The 12,145-nt window shown below is 44.9% G+C and overlaps 1 protein-coding gene and 1 pseudogene across 1 annotated transcript in view; both read left to right on the top strand.

Moving 5' to 3' along the window:
- FUT10 (fucosyltransferase 10) overlaps positions 1-12,145 on the top strand; it is a 113,527-nt gene that overhangs the window by 27,438 nt on the left and 73,944 nt on the right. The window lies entirely within an intron of this gene.
- LOC141407581 (RNA-binding protein 4 pseudogene) lies at positions 10,602-11,115 on the top strand (annotated as a pseudogene).

Here is a 12,145-nt window from a genome sequence, read left to right as displayed (position 1 = left end):
TTTTCAGTTCACCAAGAATCAGTAAAAGTTTAATGAACTGAATGGCATTGACCTACATAGGAGATTCATACTTATAACAAAAAACCAATTTGTTGGTGTCTTTTCATGGGAAAAGGAATACTGATGTTTATTGTTCAGGGTACCTAGTCCTGATGATCGGGTCAGACAGAGAATGGCATTAGCATCATGAGGTTGCTTACTGAGCTTAGAATTATAGTAAACACTTGAGCAATGGACTATCCAAGAAATGAGAAAGCCTCATTAGCTTCCTTTGTCCCTTACAAAGGAGCAGTAATAATGATCACTGTCATTAATTGGTACCTACTCTGTGCCAGGCACCAAATGGACACTCTCCAAGTATTCTTTTTTTTTTTTTTTTTTTTTTTTTAGATAGGATCTTGCCTTGTCACACAGGCTGGAGTGCAGCAGCGTGATATCGGCTCATTGCAACTGCTGCCTCCTGTGTTTGAGCGATTCTCGTGCCTTAGCCTCCGTAGTAGCTGGGACTACAGGCATGCACCACCACACCTGGCTAATTTTTGTAGTTTTAGTAGAGACAAGTTTCACCGTGCTGGCCAGGCTGGTCTCTAATTCCTGCCTCAAGCCATCCACCCACCTCGGCCTCCCAAAGTGCTGGGATTATAGGCGTGAGCTACCGCACCTGGCCACCAGTTGTATCTTTTTGCATTCCCCAGCTCAGACCCCTTCCCTGCTGGAAGGCTGCTGTGGTCTTTCTGCTCTATACCCTTTCCTGGTTCCTCTTCTCCCTCCCTCGCTAGCTGCTTTCTGGAGCCTGTCAGAGTTGCAGTGAGGACAGGGAGGAGAATGAAGGAGACAGGACATTTCTTAATTGGCTGGGTGGCTTTATGTCCTCTGAACCTAGCAGGTGGTTGTAGCTGGTGTCTTTGGGTGGCTCTGGCAGGTGATGCAAGTGAAGTTTTTTTATTCTGGGGTGGTTTCCTGGCATTTGAAATTTCCTTGCTGGACTTGTTGCTTTTATAGTTTCTTTTCCTAGGAAGCTGCATCTCTGCTCTGGGTAGTCATATGGGACAGCTTCCCAGCACCTGGCATTTTGCAGACCACAGCCAGCCTCTTTCTGCAGAGCTCTCTAGTCTCTGTCTCCTCATGGTTACTTTGGAATCTTGATATCTGTCCTTTTAGTTCCATCTCAACATTCAGTTCTAGAATGTCTCTTTGGAGGGTCACCATTTGCCAGGCCCCTTCTGTGTTGGAGAAGCACAAAAAAGGAACAAGTACAGTCCAACATGATTATGTCACCACTGATGGGATAGTAACTTTGATAGATTTCCTTATACCGCCACCCCTGGTCATCTTGTACTGGGTATCTCCTAAGACTTCATGAGCGACATATCTATGACCCATTCTCTGGGGTGGAGATTTCAGCTCATCTCATCCATTTCATGTTGATTCTTACTCGTTTTTTTCTCCAGAAGTTAGCTTTATTTTGGAAACTGTGCATTGAATGCGGATAGTAGATAATTGTCATTTATAGTGTGCCAGATTTAAGACTTTTTTGGGAAGTGGCAAAGAAATGGGCTTAATTAGAGTATTTGGCAGTAACAAAGGTGGACACACAAATGAAGATCGTGGCTAGGCACAGTGGCTCACACCTATAGTCCCAGCACTTTGGGAGGCCAAGGCAGGCATATTGCTTGAGCTCAGGAGTTTGAGACCAGCCTGGACAATATGGCAAAACCCAGGCTATACAGAAAATACAAAAATTAGCCGGGCATGGTGGCGCATGCCTATAGTCCCAGCTACTCTGGAGGCTGCAGTGGCAGGATTGCTTAAGCCTGGGAGGTGGAGGTTGCAGTGAGTTGAGGTTGCGCTACTGCACCCTAGCCTGGGCAACAGAGTGAGAACCTGTCTCAAAAAAAAAAAAAAAAAAAAAAGATGAAGGTCATAACTGAACAACAGATTTTATGTGTATCTGCTCCAATTAGATACCTTGTTTAAAATAGACATTCCATTTTTATTTAAATAAATATAATAATATTTTTGGGGGGATGGAGTCTCACTCTGTCATCCAGGCTGGAGTGCAGTGGTGCGATCTCAGCTCACTACAACCTCTGCCTCCTGGGTTCAAGCGATTCTCCTGCCTCAGCCTCCTGAGTAGCTGGGATTACAGGCACATGTCACCACGCCTGGCTAGTTTTTGTATTTTTAGTAGAGATGGGATTTCTGCATGTTGACCAGGCTGGTCTCAAACTCCTGACCTCAGGTGATCCACCCGCCTTGGCCTCCCAAAGTGCTGGGATTACAGGTGTGAGCCACTGTGCCCGGCCCAAATAATTATTTTTATAGTATTTGACATAAAGTAATCCAGCCCAGGAGCTCTCTCAGGCTTCTCGAATGACCCCACCTCATTCAAGTCCCTAGTCCTTATGGTAGCCTGCAAGCCCGCCCGTTCTACCCACACTTCTCCCTTACCATCCTCCTTGTTCCTCCTCCCCATGCTGCTCTGCTCACAGCCCTCAGACATGGAAGCATTTTCCAGCCCCAGAGCCTTTCACTTGCCGTTGCTCCACCTGGGATGCATTTCTGGCTTACTCCTTTACACTGGTCAGATCTGTGCCCAGATGACATTTTCTCAGGGAGGTCTCATTCCTCTCCTTCTCTCTGACATAGTGCTCCCCTCCCTAACCACTCTGAGGACACAAACCCCTGCTGTGTTTTCTTTCTTCATAACCCTTATCACTCCCTGAAATTCTCTTACTCATTTGGTGACTGGTTTATCAGCCGTAGGAAGAACAGGGACTTTGCTTTGTTCATTGCTGTAGCCCTACTGCTTAGAACAGTGCCTGGCATATGGCAGGCCTCAGTAGACATTGTTTTTCTTTAAAAAAATTAAAAGCTTGTAAAAATGGGGTCTCACTGTGTTGCCAAGGCTGGTCTCAAACTCCTGGCCTGAAGTGGTCTTCCTGCCTCAACCTCCCAAAGCGTTGGGATTACAGGCATGAGTCCCCATCCTGGCCAGTAGACATTGTTGAATAAATGATTTTATGCATGAAACGGGCCTCATCCTAGGCCTGATGTAGTGGCTCATGCCTGTAATCCCAGCATTTTGGGAGGCTGAGGAGGGTGGATCACTTGAGGTCAGGAGTTCGAGACCTGCCTGGCCAAGATGGCAAAACTCCATCTCTACTAAAAATACAAAACATTTAGCCAGGCATGGTGGTGGGCATCTGTAGCCAGGCATGGTGGCGGGCATCTTGCTCAGGAAGCTGAGGCGCAAGAATTGCTTGAACCCAGGAGACAGAGGTTGCAGTGAGCCAAGATCATGCCACTGCGCTCCAGCCTGGGTGACAGAGCCAGACTCTGTCTCAAAAAAAAAAAAACACAAAAAAACAAAGCTAAGAAATCAAAACATAGCATATTAAGCATGTTATTTAGATATTTTTGAAGTATGAATATAGATGAAACACCTGAAAGTGTCGGAGTGGTGAGCTCTGGCATGTGAAAATCGGGAGTGGGGATGAGGCAGGACACTGCTGTCTTATGTTATAAGCCTGAAAAAAATCATTTCACTTTAAAACTCTGTGCAGGTATTCATTTGATATAAGTTAGAATTTAACTAACAAAGACATTTTGTCTCAGGAGATAGTTACACAGAAAGGTGGTAAAAAATTATTAATGAATTATGCAATTCCTAGGCTTCTTTGTTTCATAAGATAACTTTTGGGAAATTTTAATTATGTAAAAGACATTAATTCTTTCTTTCTTTTCTTTTTCACGGGTAGGGTCTGGCTCAGTCACCTAAGCTGCAGTGCAGTGGTGCGATCTTGGCTCATTGCACCTTCTGCCTCTCAGGCTCAGCTGATCCCCCCACCTCAGCCTCCTGTGTAGCTGGGACTATAGGCATACACCACCACACCTGGCTAATGTTTGTATTTTAGTAGAAATGGAGTCTTGACATGTTGCTGAACATCATGGGGCTCACCAAAGCCCGTGTCCTTACACCAAACTAAATCTAGCAAAACCTTATTAACTTACATTTTTAGCTGGAAAGATTAAAAATCAGATGTTGTTGATATGTCATCTTTTCATGAAAGGAAATGAGTATTGCAGGTATAGGAAATATTAATGTCTTGCCAGGAATGGTGACTCATGCCTATAATCCCAGCACTTTAAGAGGCCAAGGCGAGCAGATTGCTGAGCTCAAGAATTCAAGACCAGCCTGAGCAACATAGAACCTCATCTCAAAAAAAAAAAAAAGTGGCTGAAAATCCGGTAGCCCTTTTTTTTTTTTTTGGTTAAGAAGTGACAGATGAGGCCGGGCGTGGTCGCTCACACCTGTAATCCCAGCACTTTGGGAGACTGAGGCGGGTGGATCACAAGGTCAGGAGATTGAGACCATCCTGGCTAACATGGTGGAACCCCGTCTGTAACTAAAAATACAAAAAAAAAAAAAAATTAGCTGGGCGTGGTGGCGGGTGCCTGTAGTCCTAGCTATTCAGGAGGCTGAGGCGGGAGAATGGTGTGAACCCGGGAGGTGGAGCTTGCAGTGGGCTGAGATTGCACCACTGCCCTCCAGCCTGGGCAACAGAGCGAGACTCCATCTCAAAAAAAAAAAAAAAAAAAGTGACACATGAGGCTGGGCGCGGTGGCTAACGCCTGTAATTCCAGCACTTTGGGAGGCTGAGGCAGGCAGATAACAAGGTCAGGAGTTCGAGATAAGCCTGGTCAAAATGGTGAAACCCATTTCTACTAAAAAAAAAACAAAAAACAAAAAAACAAAACAAAACAAAAAAACAAAACAAAACAAAAATTAGCTGGGCATGGTGGTGCACGCCTGTAATCCCAGCTACTCAGGAGGCTGAGTCAGGCGAATCGCTTGAATCTGGGAGGCGGAGGTTGTGGTGAGCCAAGATCATGCCACTGCACTCCAGGCTGGGTGACAGAGCAAGACTCCGTCTCAAAAAAGAAGAAAAAAGAAGTGACAGGTGCCCAAACCTGTCTGGCTTCCCTTCTGGCTGGCGTTGGGAGGCAGGGCACAGATTTCACTACTGCAGCTACAGCAATTGAGGCCGATGGAATTGATGGCCCCCATCCAGGTCTAGGCATATTCTCTGACCCACAGAAATCCTCTGAGATGTGCTGGCAGCTCCATTCTGCAGAGCAGACAACTGTATCTCATAGGCATGCAGAATAAAACCATGTAGCTTTAATTGTTTTGTTTTTCTTTGCTCTCAAAAATTAAAACAAGGCTGGGTGCAGTGGCTCATGCCTGTTATCCGAGCACTTTGGGAGGCTGGGGAGGGCAGATCGGTTGAGCTCACGAGTTTGAGGCCAGCCTGGGCAACATATGGAAACCCTATCACTACAAAAAGTACAAAAATTAGCTGGACGTGGTGGTACACGCCTATAGTCCTGGCTATTCCAGAGGCTGAGGTGGGAGGATTGCTTGAGCCTCAGAGGCAGAGGTTGCAGTGAGCCAAGATTGTACCACTGCACTCCAGCCTGGTCAATAGAGCCAGACCTTGTCTCAAAAAAAAAAAAAAAAAAGGAGGAAAAAATATTAAAACAATTTAAACTTGCATTTTTTTTTTTTTTTTTTTGAGATGGAGTCTTGCTCTGTTGTCCAAGCTGGAGTGCAGCAGGGTGATCTTGGCTCACTGCCACCTCCACTTCCCGGGTTCAAGTGATTCTCCTGCCTTAGCCTCCAGAGTAGCTGAGATTATAGGCGTGCACCACCATGCCTGGTTAATTTTTGTATTTTTAGTAGTGATGGGGTTTCAACATGTTTGCCATGCTGGTTAGGAACTCCTCACCTCATGTGATCTGCCCACCTTGGCCTACCAAAGTGCTGGGATTATAGGTGTGAGCCACTGTGCCCGGCCAGAACCATTTATTTATTTATATTTTATTTTACAGATTTTACAGTTGTAGTTTGATCTATCTTATCTAGATTGTTCTAGGGAACAGATTTGAATCCCCTGGCCTTTAAGGAATGTGGGTGCCAGAGAGTCACTTGCCCACTGTTGAGAACCGGTGTCTGTCTCTCAACCAGCTTTGTGTTATATACTTTTTGCATATGTTGGAACTCCCTTGAAATATTAAAAATTTTGCTTCCTAGTGGAGAAAATGACCCCTCAGAAGAAAGGAAGGCAAATACATGTACTGATAATGGAAATGAAGACAAAAGTCAAGTGTTTTAAAACAGCAGTTTATTAGGCAGCAGATAGCAATTTAAATAAATTGTAGAACATTGGACTAACTTGATGGTTTGCATCCGTGTGAAATGGTTCACGTGACTCCATTTTTTTTGAAGAAATCATATGCTATAATATTTGAATTTAGGATAATTTGAGGGTGTCTCAGGATGTATCCCTTGCTACTGTCAGAGTCTTTTGTTTATTCATTTATACGACTGGTATCTAGAAACGTATTATGGGTTAGGTGCAGGGAGTTATAGTGGCAAACAAAACAGGCTCTGCCCTTATGGAGCTTATGAGATATGTATACAGCATGCCACCAGATAGAGATGAGCATTTTGACTTTAATCAATTAATTAATTAGTTTTTTGAGAGAGGGTCTTGCTCAGTTGCCCAGACTGGAGTGCTGTGGCATGATGATAGCTCACTGCTGCCTGGAACTCCCAGGCTCAAGAAATCCTCCTGCCCCAGCCTCCTGAGTAGCTAGGACTACAGGCACATGCCACCATGCTTGGCTAATTTTTAATTTTTCACAGAGACATGGTCTCAATATGTTACCTTAGCTGGTTTTGAACTCCTGAGCTCAAGTGATCCTCCTGCCTCAGCCTTCCAAAATGCTGGGATTACAGGTGTGAACCATCAGGTTCTGTCGCATTTTAACTTTAGACAGAGTGATCAGGGAGGCCTCTCTGAGGACCTAACATTTGAGGCAGAGACTTGAAGAGAAAGCAGTTTGAAGGTGGAAGGAAGAGAAAGAAGACAGCATAAGATAAGGTTTGAATGGGAGTCAGGAGCCAGGCCATCAGGGTTTCATCAGACAGTGGGAAGTTTGGAAATACTTTTTTTTTTTTTTTTTTTTTTTGAGACGAAGTCTCACTCTGTCGCCCAGGCTGGAATGCAGTGGCGAGATCTTGGCTCACTGCAACCTCTGCCTACCGAGTTCAAGCAATTCTCCTGCCTCAGCCTCCCGAGTAGCCGGGATTACAGGTGCCTGCCACCACGCCCGGCTAATTTTTTGTATTTTTAGTAGAGACAGGGTTTCACCATCTTGGCCGGGCTGGTCTTGAATTCCTGACCTTGTGATCTACACACCTTGGCCTCCCAAAGTGCTGGGATTACAGGCATAAGCCACCGCGCCTGGCCGAAGTTTGGATATATTCTAAGTGCCTTGGGAAAAATATCAGGAGGTTTTAAGCAGGGGTAATATGATCTGATTTTTATTTTGTTTGATTCTGATTTATGCTTTTAAAAGATCCCTCTGACTTCTCCACAGAGAACTGATTAGAATAGGAACATGGAAACAACGCACAGTTTCTTTCTTTCTTTTTTTTTTTTTTTTGAGACTAAGTCTCACTCTGTTGTCTGTTGTTCAGGCTGGAATGCGGTGGCGTGATCTCAGCTCGCTGCAACCTCCGCCTCCCGGGAGTGATTCTCAAGTGATTCTCCTGCCTCAGCCTCTCGAGTAGCTGGCATTACAGGCACACACCACCATGCCCAGCTAATTTTTTGTATTTTTAGTAGAGATGGGGCTTCAACATGTTGGCCACGCTAGTCTTGAATTCCTGACCTGAAGTGATCTACCCGCCTTGGCCTCCCAAAGTGGTGGGATTACAGGTGTGAGCCACTGTGCCCAGCTGCAAAACACAGTTTCTATTCAATAAGTGGAAATGATGGTGTCCTGGATTAGGGTGAGATGCAGAGGAGAAGAAAGTGGTAGCTTTGAGATGTGATTTGAAGATAGATACTGTGTCTTTTTTGTGGGTGCTATGGTTTGGCTATGTCTCCACCCAAATCTCATCTTGAATTGTAGCTCCCATAATTCCCACATGTTGTGGAAAAGACCCAGTGGGAGATAATTGAATCATGGGAGCAGTTTCCCCCAGACTGTTCTTATGATAGTGAATAAATCTCACAAGGTCTGATGATTTTATAAGGGCTCTCATTCTCTCCTGTCTGCTTCCCGTTTTGCATGGCTCTCATTCACCCCTTTCACTTGGCTCTCATTCTCTTGCCTGCCACCATGTAAGATGTGCCTTTCGCCTTCCACCATGATTGTGAGGCCTCCCCAGTCATGTGGAACTGTAAGTCTATTAAACCTCTTTTTCTTTATAAATTACCCAGTCTCGAGTTTGTCTTTATCAGCAGTGTGAAAACGGACTAGTACAGTGTCGGAGAGGAACAGGGTCTTGCTCTGTTGTCCAGTTTGGAGTGCAATGGTGCAAACAATGCTCACTGCAGTTTCAACCTCCTGTGCTCAAGCAGTCCTCCTGCCTCAGCCTCCTGAGTGGTGCATTCCTGGGACTACTGGCATGCGCCACCACACCTGGCTAATTTTTAAATTTTTTTGTAGAGACAGGATCTCCCTATGTTGCCCAGGCTGGTCTTAAACTTCTGGGCTCAAACGATCCTCCTACCTTGGCCTCCTACAGTACTGGGATTACAGGCATGAGCCACTGCATCTGGCCAGACTATGTCTTGCTGATGACTTAATGGTATCTGTTTTCATAAATACAGGTATATATATATATATATACACACACACACACACACACACATATGTGTATATATGTATATATACACTTTATATATATGTGTGTATATGTATATATAGAGAGAATTAACTGTGCTTATTTATTTAACCCCTTGACTTTTCAGATGCTTTGTTGAACCTCATGTTATCAATTTAATGCAACTGTGATGCATAAAAAACATAAATGCAATTATTAATTTCCTTCCTGACGGGTATAAAAACGTCAGTAAATTATTGATCACAAAATATTTTGCTTCCATAGGCATATAAATATTTAATCTTTAAGGTAATTGATATCTACATATTTTACCTTCCTGAGTACAAGTGTCTAAATTTGACATCAAATCATTGATAACTATATATTTCGGTTGCATGGAGGGCCTGTGAAAAAATTTAAGTATGCAACTGGTAGGCAGTCATATAATTCACAGCCCAAAACTTTATGTCTAAAAATGTAAATACAAATTTCTTACACTCTTTTTTTTTTTTTTTTTTTTTTTAAGATGGAGTCTCACTCTGTCACCCAGGCTAGTGATAGTGCCACCCAGTGGCACAATCTTGGCTTACTGCAACCTCTCCCTCCCCGGTTCAAGCGATTCTCTTGCCTCAGCCTCCCAGGTAGCTGGGACTACAGGCATGCGCCACAATGTCCAGCTAATTTTTGTGTTTTTAATAGAGACAGGGTTTCACACTGTTGGCCAGGCTGGTCTCGAACTCCTGACTCCACGTGATCTGCCTGCCTCACCCTCCTACAGTGCTGGGATTACAGGTGTGAGCCACCATGTCCTGCCTTCAGACTCCTTTTTTAACTGATGAAGCCATTTAATTAGTAAATCTAGAAGAAAAACATCTAGAGGCATTTATAAGGTTTTTTTCCCCCTCCAGTAAAAGTGTCTTGAAAGCTGGCAGTATGCTTTTGTGTTTTTATTTTTTTTATTTTTTATTTATTTTTTTTTGAGACGGAGTCTCGCTCTGTCACCCAGGCTGGAGTGCGGTGGCCTGATCTCAGCTCACTGCAAGCTCCGCCTCCCGGGTTCACGCCATTCTCCTGCCTCAGCCTCCCGAGTAGCTGGGACTATAGGCGCCCGCCACCTCGCCCGGCTAGTTTTTTTTGTATTTTTTAGTAGAGACGGGGTTTCACCATGTTAGCCAGGATGGTCTCGATCTCCTGACCTCGTGATCCGCCCGTCTCGGCCTCCCAAAGTGCTGGGATTACAGGCGTGAGCCACCGCGCCCGGCCGTTTTTATTTTTATTAATTTTTTTTTTTTAAATTTTAACTGAACCTCTGCTATGTGACTGATGCTTCAATTTCCTCTGTCTTAGCTAGGGGAGTTCGAGCTCCATTATGGGTACAGTGCTAGGGAAGCAAGAGTGAGGGGGAAAGGGAAGTGATGCTGGAAAGGAAGAGAAAGGATGTAATGCACTCGCATGTTCGTCATAGCACTGTTCACAAGAGCAAAGACATGGAATCAATCCAGGTGCCCATCAATGGCAGATTGGATAAAGAAAATCTTCATAAACACCATGGAATACTACACAGCCAGAAAAAATAACAAAATCATGTCCTCTGCAGCAACATGAATGCAGCTGTAGCTGGAGGCCATTATCCTAAGTGAATCAGAATTAATGTAGGAGCAGATACCACATGTTCTCTCTTAGAAGTGGGAACTCTTAACATTGGGTAGGCAGGGACATAAAGATGGCAGCAATAGACACTGGGGACTATTAGAGGGGAGAAGGAGGGAGCGGGGAAAGGTTGAAAAGCTGTTGGGTACTACCACGTTCAGTACCTGGGTAACGAGATCATTCATACCGTAAACTTCAGCATCATGCACATGGACCTCCTGATTCTAAAATAAAAGTTGAAGAAAATTGGCCGCCATTTCAGCGTTTAGTCAGAAGCGTCTGCGCCTCGAGGAGGAGGCCCTGCTGATTTCTGTGCTGGCTGCTGTCAGGATGGTGAAGCTGTTCGTCAGAAACCTGCCCCGGGAGGCGACAGAGCGGGAGATTCGCTCACTCTTCGAGCAGTATGGGAAGGTGCTGGAATGTAGCATCATTAAGAATTAGGCTTTGTGCACATAAAAGATAAAACTGCAGAGGAAGATGCCAAAACTGCAGAGGAAGATGCTTGTAATGCACCATTACAAGCTTCATGGGGTAAAGATCAACATGGAAGCCAGCAAGAATAAGAGCAAAACCTCAACCAAGTTGCATGTGGGCAGAGGATTCAGTGGCGGCCATCAGGGGTCTTGATAACACAGAGTTTCACGGTGGGATGTGTGTGGGTTGAAATTCCGAGCTGTGATCGTGCATGAGAATACACACCCTTGGTGGTACCCAGTCTCCGAGACGTTCTCGGCTCGGTGCGTTCAGTCCCTCAGGAACCGTGGACCTTAATTTACCTTGCTAAGTTGAGACCTGCTCTTCCTTTCCTTTCCTCTTCTGCCCATTTTCCTGTTCTTCTGTCCTTCAATACTTCTGTAGCTTCCCATTCATGTTCTATTCTCCCAGCAGGCCTCGTTGTGTGCAGAAACTGTGGTGGGGGCCGTGCTGTCTCCTCCCTGCCTCCTGTGGCTGTTGGATTTGGGAATGACCCTGGCGAGGGTCTCACTGCCCCCTGGGTCTTTTTTTGGTCCAAAGGCTAGATCTATAGAGTTGGATCACTTTTTTTCTTTACGGTGAAATAAATGGTTTTTCAACTTAAAAAAAAATTGAAAAAAATTATATAAAAACAAAATTAGGCCAGGTATGGTGACTTAGGTCTGTAATCCCAGCTCTTTGGGAGGCTGAGGCAGGTAGATCACTGGAGGTCAGGAGTACGAGAACAGCCTGGCCAGCATGGTGCAACCCCATCTCTACTAAAAATACCAAAATTGTCCTGGAGTGGTGGTGCACGCCTGTAATCCCAGCTACTCTGGAGGCTGAGGCAGGAGGATCACATGAACCGGGAGGTGGAGGTTGCAGTGAGCGGAGATCACAACACTGCACTCTAGCCTGGGTGACAGAGTAAGACTCCATCTCAAAAAAAAAAAAAAAAAAAAAGAAAAAAAGAAAGAAAATTGGCCGGGCGCCGTGGCTCACGCCTGTAATCCCAGCCCTTTGGGAGGCCGAGGTGGGCAGATCATGAGGTCAGGAGTTCGAGACCAGTCTGGCCAATATGGTGAAACCCTGTCTCTGCTAAAGATACAAAAATTAATCAGATGTGGTGGTGCATGCCTGTAGTCCCCGTTACTTGGGAGGCTGAGGCAGAAGAATCAGTTGAACCTGGGAGGTGGAGGTTGCAGTGAGCTGAGACCGCGCCACTGCCCTCCAGCCTGGGTGACAGAGCGAGACTCCATCTAAAAAAAAAAAAAAAAATTAAAAACTAAATAAAATTAAGCAAGATATGAATAAATTATGAGCAAAATATTAAAAGAAAAGAGCATGTAGATGGCAGTT

Source organism: Macaca fascicularis, chromosome 8, assembly GCF_037993035.2.
Source record: "Macaca fascicularis isolate 582-1 chromosome 8, T2T-MFA8v1.1".
NCBI classification, from domain to species: Eukaryota; Metazoa; Chordata; class Mammalia; order Primates; family Cercopithecidae; genus Macaca; species Macaca fascicularis.
The sequence above is the reverse complement of the archived record's forward strand: the minus strand, read 5'-3'. Positions and strand labels throughout refer to the sequence as shown.